The sequence below is a fragment of the Schistocerca nitens genome, chromosome 6 (assembly GCF_023898315.1).
Source record: "Schistocerca nitens isolate TAMUIC-IGC-003100 chromosome 6, iqSchNite1.1, whole genome shotgun sequence".
NCBI classification, from domain to species: domain Eukaryota; kingdom Metazoa; phylum Arthropoda; class Insecta; order Orthoptera; family Acrididae; genus Schistocerca; species Schistocerca nitens.
The window spans coordinates 548,918,069-548,925,637 of record NC_064619.1 but is presented as its reverse complement, the minus strand read 5'-3'; the positions used below and the strand labels follow the sequence as shown (position 1 = coordinate 548,925,637).

Below are 7,569 nucleotides of genomic sequence, written 5' to 3'. Positions count from 1 at the left end.
GCGACTGACAGAGCTGTGTAGTAAGTGGTAACGCGGAAATATCAACAGTTGACAGAGAAATATTCTATGAAGCTGGCATACACCAACACTCACGTGTAGGCTGGAATGCAGTTCATTTCGAGAGCATTAGTGCAAAATTGTATAGCGAGATGCACGGAAAATAAAGATGTGGGAAAACTGAAAACAAACAGTCCACACTCGAAAAACACGTAAAATATCGTAATAATCAACCCATATACACTACATGTAAACCATCATTGATAAACAGTCATCAGAAATGATGATGCCAATGTTAGAGAAACAGAGTAAACTAAAATTCGTGACAGAGTTCAAGTGAGTGATAAACGGAAAATCAAAACAAAACCTTACCAAAGAGACAAAATGTCAAAATTCGTGCACCAACTGAGCAGGGCATGAAAGAAGAAGAAAAAAACTATAAATTCAGTAGGAATGGGCAGATATGTGTGAGTTGAGGGGAGGAAGGTATTTCACAAACGCTTACTATAAGAAACACTCAAAAACAATATACCGGCTACTACAGGTGTCACACAAAAACATTTGGTTATTGTAAACATTACTAAAACAGAATAAAGCATCATGGTAGCAAAGTATAAACATATTTTTGTTTTACGCAGTCAGACAAATATTTGTTTACGTCCTCCATAAAAAAGAGTCCCACAACTTACTTTTTATAAATTTGTATGTTTATGACATTATAAAATGCTTTTAAATTATTTTAAAGGAGTGTTTCCAATATAAACACGGATTACATTTGACGCTACTGACAAAAGCGTATGAATAAAAGTAGGAAGCAGTCGTGGACTAACATACAGCGGCAAATGATTCAATATTGTTGGCGGAAACCTTATTATATTATGAGCAGTGCGGTGACATTAGTAGATGAATACTGACAACGCACTTAGTTCAATTATGTTGGTTTCTTGTAACTTGCAAAATTGATGAGGATTTATGCTATGAGGCATAGTGCTGGGTAGTTACCGTTCCCCGAAATTATGATTTATATATCTGTCTTGAGGCCAGCATCGTAAATCATGGCACGTCAAGTCGTATCTTTTTGCACCATAACGAATGGCTTCTGCAGCACACTCTGACACTTTAACAATGGCTAGGAGAGGACGAGAGCAGGTGTAATTCGCATTCCTATTCATTCACAGCAGCGTACGTAAAAAATGCAATGCGCTTGTGTTCATGATGTGTCTGTGACAGAGACAGAGAGAGAAAGAGAGAGAGAGAGAGAGAAAGAGAGAGACATTCCGTGGGGTGGGGGTTGATGGTGTGAGTACGTGAGTACATGACGTGCGTCTGGACGTGTATGTCTGTCTGTATGCGTGTGCGCGTGTACGTTTAAATGTGTGTGTGTGTGTGTGTGTGAACTGGGACACCCGAGGAGACTGCAATTGACGAAGCGTCATTCGGCTATTTTCGACAGGTCAATCAATCACGAGCGTAGTGTCGCGCAATAAGCTGCCTGCCCGGACGAACAGGTCGGACGTGTCGCTCGCTAAATCATTACCGTTTTTCTGCCTGTCCGGCTGACGTGTTCGCTGACTCGCATTCACCGCGAGGAGCATTGAGGAGGAGGACGCCGACGTATTTTTATTGACGGAGGGCCCTCGGAGTGTGCCAGCAACAGAAAACAGCCTGTTGCGCCCCCGCGCTGTATTGGCAGGCGGCCGATATGACGTGCTCGATGACGCACTGTGCGGCACCGCGGTTCTCAATGGAACCTCAGATTTGCCATTTTTTTTTGCGTCTTCAATGCCTTTACTCCCACAGCAACACGTTTCTGTGACTTTGGTTTTTAATATTTTTCTGCCTGATGGAGTCTCTTGCCCTGATTCCACCCGAATTGCAACGATTTTGCACGGTCTGCGATGCGTATTTCTCTTGTTTATTATGCCACTCAGCTCCTGTGGATCATGGCACATGTAACTTACTGTCTTAGTAGCTTGTAATTACGTTAAATTGAAAATGAATTAAAGATGGGTCCTCCTTTCTGCAAGTACTCTATTACTGTTTTGCTTTAAGTCCGAAACATGTTTCACCACAGGTTTGACATCAGTTGGCTTTTCCTTTATTTTTCCTGAAATACAATCATAAAGAATTTACAGTAGGTAAGAAAAATGTTACATCGGATTTTGCTGTTATTTTAAACTTACGCACTTAAATTTTTATTTACATTGTGTGTCGATATTAAGACACTATGTCTTCAGCGAATATTAGGGATGTTACGTGGCATGTCTCCGTTTTTATTTTTTAGTCTTATCTTTGCGGTATTTAGCTTCCATGCGCTCTGGATGGTTTTTATTTGCCTGCCAAATGTGTTTTTGTTCTTGTCTGTGTATTTAGAATGACGTGTTGACAACGATAAAAGTTGTTGGTGAGGCCTTGGCATAGAGAAGAATTTGATATGGTTTGTTACTCGTGGGTTACGTTTCGTATTTTAATAGAATTTACTCACATTTTCTCCTGTTCGTTGGTGTACGCCACGTTTTGTTATGTTATTGTGGCTCGAGAACACGTTTCACTACAGAATTTTGAGTTTCTTGTGCGGTTTGACGGTCGTTTGTTTCACTTCACTACTTTGTTTTCGAATGAAGGCCGCGAAATTTGAATTATTTCCGTTTCTTTTCATTTCGTGTGTGTGAGTGCGCGTGTGTGTGTGTCTCTGTGTGTTTGTTTTCTTGCTTGTGTGTACGTGTGTTGTTTGACACTTCGCTGAAAGTGTTCAACATTTAATTGCAAACTACCGTTTGACCGTTGATGAGTCTGTTGCGATGGGTGATATCTTTCTGGTTGTGGTAAAATTCTCTTATTTTTAAAGAATGGTAGAAATGATTACTGTGTTTTAAGATCTGGAGGTCAGTTTCCACGCCAGTGGAATGGTGTTCTTCTTAATGCGGTTATCAACAGTTCAGAAACGTGCATTGTCACTATCCAGTGCTCTTAAATATTCTGAGTATCTTATCCTGAAATTTCAGCATGTTAGTCCGATGTACATGGAATGTATCCATGGTGGTGAAGGGTATTTCAGTAGTGTATCGGCTTTTACATGCCACATTTACACCTTGTTATCTCGTAATGTTTTGCGTTCTGTTTGTTATTTTCTTGTCAAATGAAGTGTCTCCCATGTTTTGCTGTGGTTTCTTGATCTTGTGTTCTATGTGAAAACTATTGTGTGGTTGTTAATTCTGTGTAGTGCTGTAATATTGCTGTGCGTGTTTGGTGTCAGTTGTGTTACTCTTGGCTTAATTTTTGTACAGTGTTTATTTTGTAATGATATTTCTTTGAACGATTGACGTTTCGACACCTCTACTGGGATCTTCTTCAGGACCTTGTGTTTGTGGGAGGATATATGATGCGGCCTAACAACCCAGACGATTTTAAATTTAATATTTTTTTTTTGTAAGCAGGGGAACAGAGCTTAAAACTCCAATATGAACGTTAAATATAGGTCTTAGATCTGTTGGCTATCGTCGAAAAGAAATTAATTTGTGTTGTGGCGCTATCGACAGTTATTAGTAATCTCATGTTGATGCGCAATAACATTGTGTTAAATTTACCCTAGCATGATTTTTCAGTTTATGTTTTTAACGTGTAACTTTAGCCCAGAACAGACACGGCTGTGAGCTCGCCCCAATACTACATTTCGTACTTTTTTATGGGAAAGCTTTGATGCACTTTACCTTTGTTATATGCTGGTTTAACGGAAGGTCAGATACTTTGTGTGATCGACGATTCTGATTTTAGTAGCGTGGCATCAGCATTTACTGCACGTCATAGAGACAATTGTATTGTACGGCTACGTAGGGGCACTGTTGTAAAAACGAGACCGTGAAAAAGAGCATGGCGGACCTGCTTAACTTTAGGATGAGTCAGGAATTGGCTTTCTTGGTTTGACCAGACAGAAAAAGGATGGCAGAAGAGTGTGAACCACTGTTAGATGAGTTGGTTATCAAACAAAAATCAGAAATATGCCAAATTTATCGGAAACCGGGTCTCCACAAGTGACACAATGAGAATATGGCCTCCAGAGTTAAAAGTTTCAACACGAGCAAAACAATATTACCGTTGCAATGGCAGAACTGCAGCAAATTGCGTAATATGCACTTATGTCTTGCTAAGGGAAAGGACTGTTTCAAATTTTTTCACAAAAAGTGGAGTCTGCACCATGTCTTAGAATTACAATAATTACAACTTTGTTATGATTATTACATTTTAAATTTTCAAGCATTTCTAGTAAATAAAAGCAAAATAAGAACGAGCTTTAATGCACTAAATTTCTCAAACAGGTGTCAGGAAACTTCCTGGCAGATTAAAACTGTGTGCCGGACCGAGACTCGAACTCGGGACCTTTGCCTTTCGAGGGCAAGTGCTCTACCAACTGAGCTACCCAAGCACGACTCACGCTAGTTCTGCGAGGCTCGCAGGAGAGCTTCTGTTAAGTTTGGAAGGTAGGAGACGAGGTACTGGCAGAAGTAAAGCCGTGAGGACGGGCCGTGAGTCGTGCTTGGGTAGCTCAGTTGGCCGCCGGCACGGTAGCTCAGCGTGTTCGGTCAGAGGTCTAGCTGCCCTCTGTGATAAAAGAAACTGAGTTAATGGATCAACAACGAACTGAAACGGGTGTCTTTCGACGTCCGCCCAGAGCAGATACAGTGAACGGAACGAACAAAATAAGATTAAAAAAAAAAGTTGGTTGAGCACTTGCCCGCAAAAGGCAAAGGTCCCGAGTGCGAGTCTCGGTCCGGCAAACACGTTTTAATTTGCCAGGAAGTTTCCTATCAGCGCACACTCCGCTGTAGAGTGAAAATTTCATTCTAGGTGTCAGGAAGTCAGAGGGCAATTAAGCCGAAAAGAAACATGCCCCACTTGATCGTACTACTGCTTTTTCCTATAAATTTTTGGAGAATGTTTTTCTATCGTCCGATAATTCAAATTAATGAGAGTATAGAACTTAATTCACCATTGTCTTAAAAAGAGAGTTCGGTGTGGAAAGGGGTAAACCAGAGGTGCATTCATAATAATACCATAGAGGAAAGTTGCAATTGTTAAGCGCTTGGTTCATGACAAAGCAGAAGAGCTAGGCGCCTTCAATGCAGAGCACCAGCAAAGCGATGCTTAGTGATGCTCGCGAAGCAGTTTTTAGACTGCTGGAGTCTTGGCGCTACTGCTGTCAGAGCCTCCAGTTTCTCGGAGTCAACAGAGAGCGAGGAAATTTCTCAAGGTAGTGTTGCTTCCTGCAGTCCCCTATCTGTTCCACCTACAATACTTATCGATACGCTTCGAAACACTGTTAACTATTTTCAGTTTTTATGAATAGTCACCTTGGCCTCTTAAATTCCTAAAAGGGCGTGTTATCGTAGCCTCACCAACAACCGAGTGCAGGTGTCACATTCCATTTTGAAAATGAAACTATGGTGGTTTTTGATGAAATAATGTCGCTTAAACTATTAAATTAGACACTAATATGTTATTTGAAGTATAAACTAAATTAACTTCGGTATAAGTTCTCATGCACCAGCTCTACTAGGATTCCACTGTATTTCGTTTAAATCTTCAGAAGGGCCGTATACAATTAGTTCGTCGAAGCATTTTATTGTTGCGAGAAATATAAAATTACATGTGATGCGGATTCAACCGATGATAAGATCAGGAAAAAAAACCAACCTTAAACACATTTTAACCACATTATTGTTCTCTCTACATTTTTCCCATTATCAGTCGACCAGACCACAAGTTAGTGTTTTCATGTAATATATATATTTTTAAATGCTGGTGCTTTAAAATTTCCGCTACTTTGACAGTGATAAACTCACGAATCAGTGCTCATTTTTTACACAAAGTCTTAAAAATTGTCACAGATTCATCACAGGAAAAATTTTCGTCAGTGCGAAACCATGCGTGCTAGATAGGTCCCATTGAAAACTCTTAATTCCAGTAAATTGAAGTGTTTTTGAGCTGCAGAGATATGATGGATTTGCGAGGTGTGACAATGCTAATTCGTACAGAGCTTCAGGCAACATTAAGAAGGTCTTATCTACGCAAAGTAAACTCTTAGAACTGCAAATTGACTCAAGCCACCATGCAATCGTCGTTTTAATACGCAGAAAAAGCCTGGCCGCTTAGGTTGCCTGTTGGGCAGAAATACGTCATCAAAGGAAAGGTTACTAACAAAACATGCTTTGTTTCTTTTTCCTGTTGCTTAACTGTTTTGCGTTCACGTATTCTTGCATTACATATTTCACCTATGAACTGGAAAGCTTGTATTTAAATGAACTAGATCTTTACAGTTGTCGTCTTGAAATACACTACCTGATCCAAAGTACCTAGACACACCCATGTAATGTGGAGTTGACCACTAGATGTCAGGAGAGGCGGACCCGCCATTTTAAATGAAAGGGAGGCGGTATGGCTTTTATGTTGTCAGAAGAGAAACAGTGACAGCTGAATGGGTCGGTTGGTGACTTAGAACGTGTCACTCTATGATACATGAGTAACAAATATGAAAGGCATATTTCAAGCGGTTCTAGGCGCTACAGTCTGGAACCGCGCGACCGCTACGGTCGTAGGTTCGAATCCTGCCTCGAGCATGGATGTGTATGATGACCTTAGGTCAGTTAGGTTTAAGTAGTTCTAACTTCTAGGGGACTTGGCTCAAATGGCTCTGAGCACTATGGGATTCAACTGCTGTGGTCATCAGTCCCCTAGAACTTAGAACTACTTAAACCTAACTAACCTAAGGTCATCACACACATCCATGCCCGAGGCAGGATTCGAACCTGCGACCGTAGCAGTCGCATGGTTCCGGACTGCGCGCCTAGAACCGCGAGACCACCGCGGCCGGCTTCTAGGGGACTAATGACCTCAGCAGTTAAGTCCCATAGCGCTCAGAGCCATTTTAACCATTTTTGATATTTCAAGTCTATTATAGCAAAGTGCACAATACTAAGGACGGTGGTCGTAAAAAGTCGCATGAAATCAACTGAAATAACCGATGCCGAGATGCAAAATGGTATCAGCAGAAAAGCTAGGTAAATGACTGTTAGTAGGAAGTTAAACAGAATTTGTTACCATGTTCGAGCAGCTCCTTATCAGCCACACATTTCTGTAGAGAGTACTAAGAAACGTTCGAGGTGGTGTAATGAGGGACACCACTGGAAAGTGGTTGACTGAAAACAAATGATTGGGGTTGATGAATTATTCTCTATCTTTCGGCAGTTCGATGGGAAAGTTTAGGATTGGCAAATGGCTCCAGACCGCTTAACAGCAATCATGTGGAGTCCCATAAGTGAAATAAGGAGGATGTGGTGTTATGGTATGGGGTGTTTTACTACAGTTATTGCATTAAGTCCTGAATTTAGAAGGATTTGAACACAGTACACAGTATTGTGTACTGCGTGTAGAAGAGGAACACTTACTTTCTATCAGCATGACAATCCAACCTGTCAAAAAGGAGCATCTGTGAGACAAATGGTTGTGGACTGTAATCCTGCTATAGCGTGGTCTGCCGAGAGTCGCAACCTGAACCCAGCGACTATCTTTGAGGCT

At 41.0% G+C, this 7,569-nt stretch overlaps 1 non-coding gene across 1 annotated transcript; it reads right to left on the bottom strand.

Annotated features, from left to right (window-relative positions):
- Positions 1 to 4,346: 4,346 nt before the first annotated feature.
- Positions 4,347 to 4,421, bottom strand: Trnas-cga (transfer RNA serine (anticodon CGA)). The gene has a single exon. It is a non-coding gene; the product is annotated as a tRNA-Ser (tRNA).
- Between the last annotated feature and the right edge of the window lie 3,148 nt (positions 4,422 to 7,569).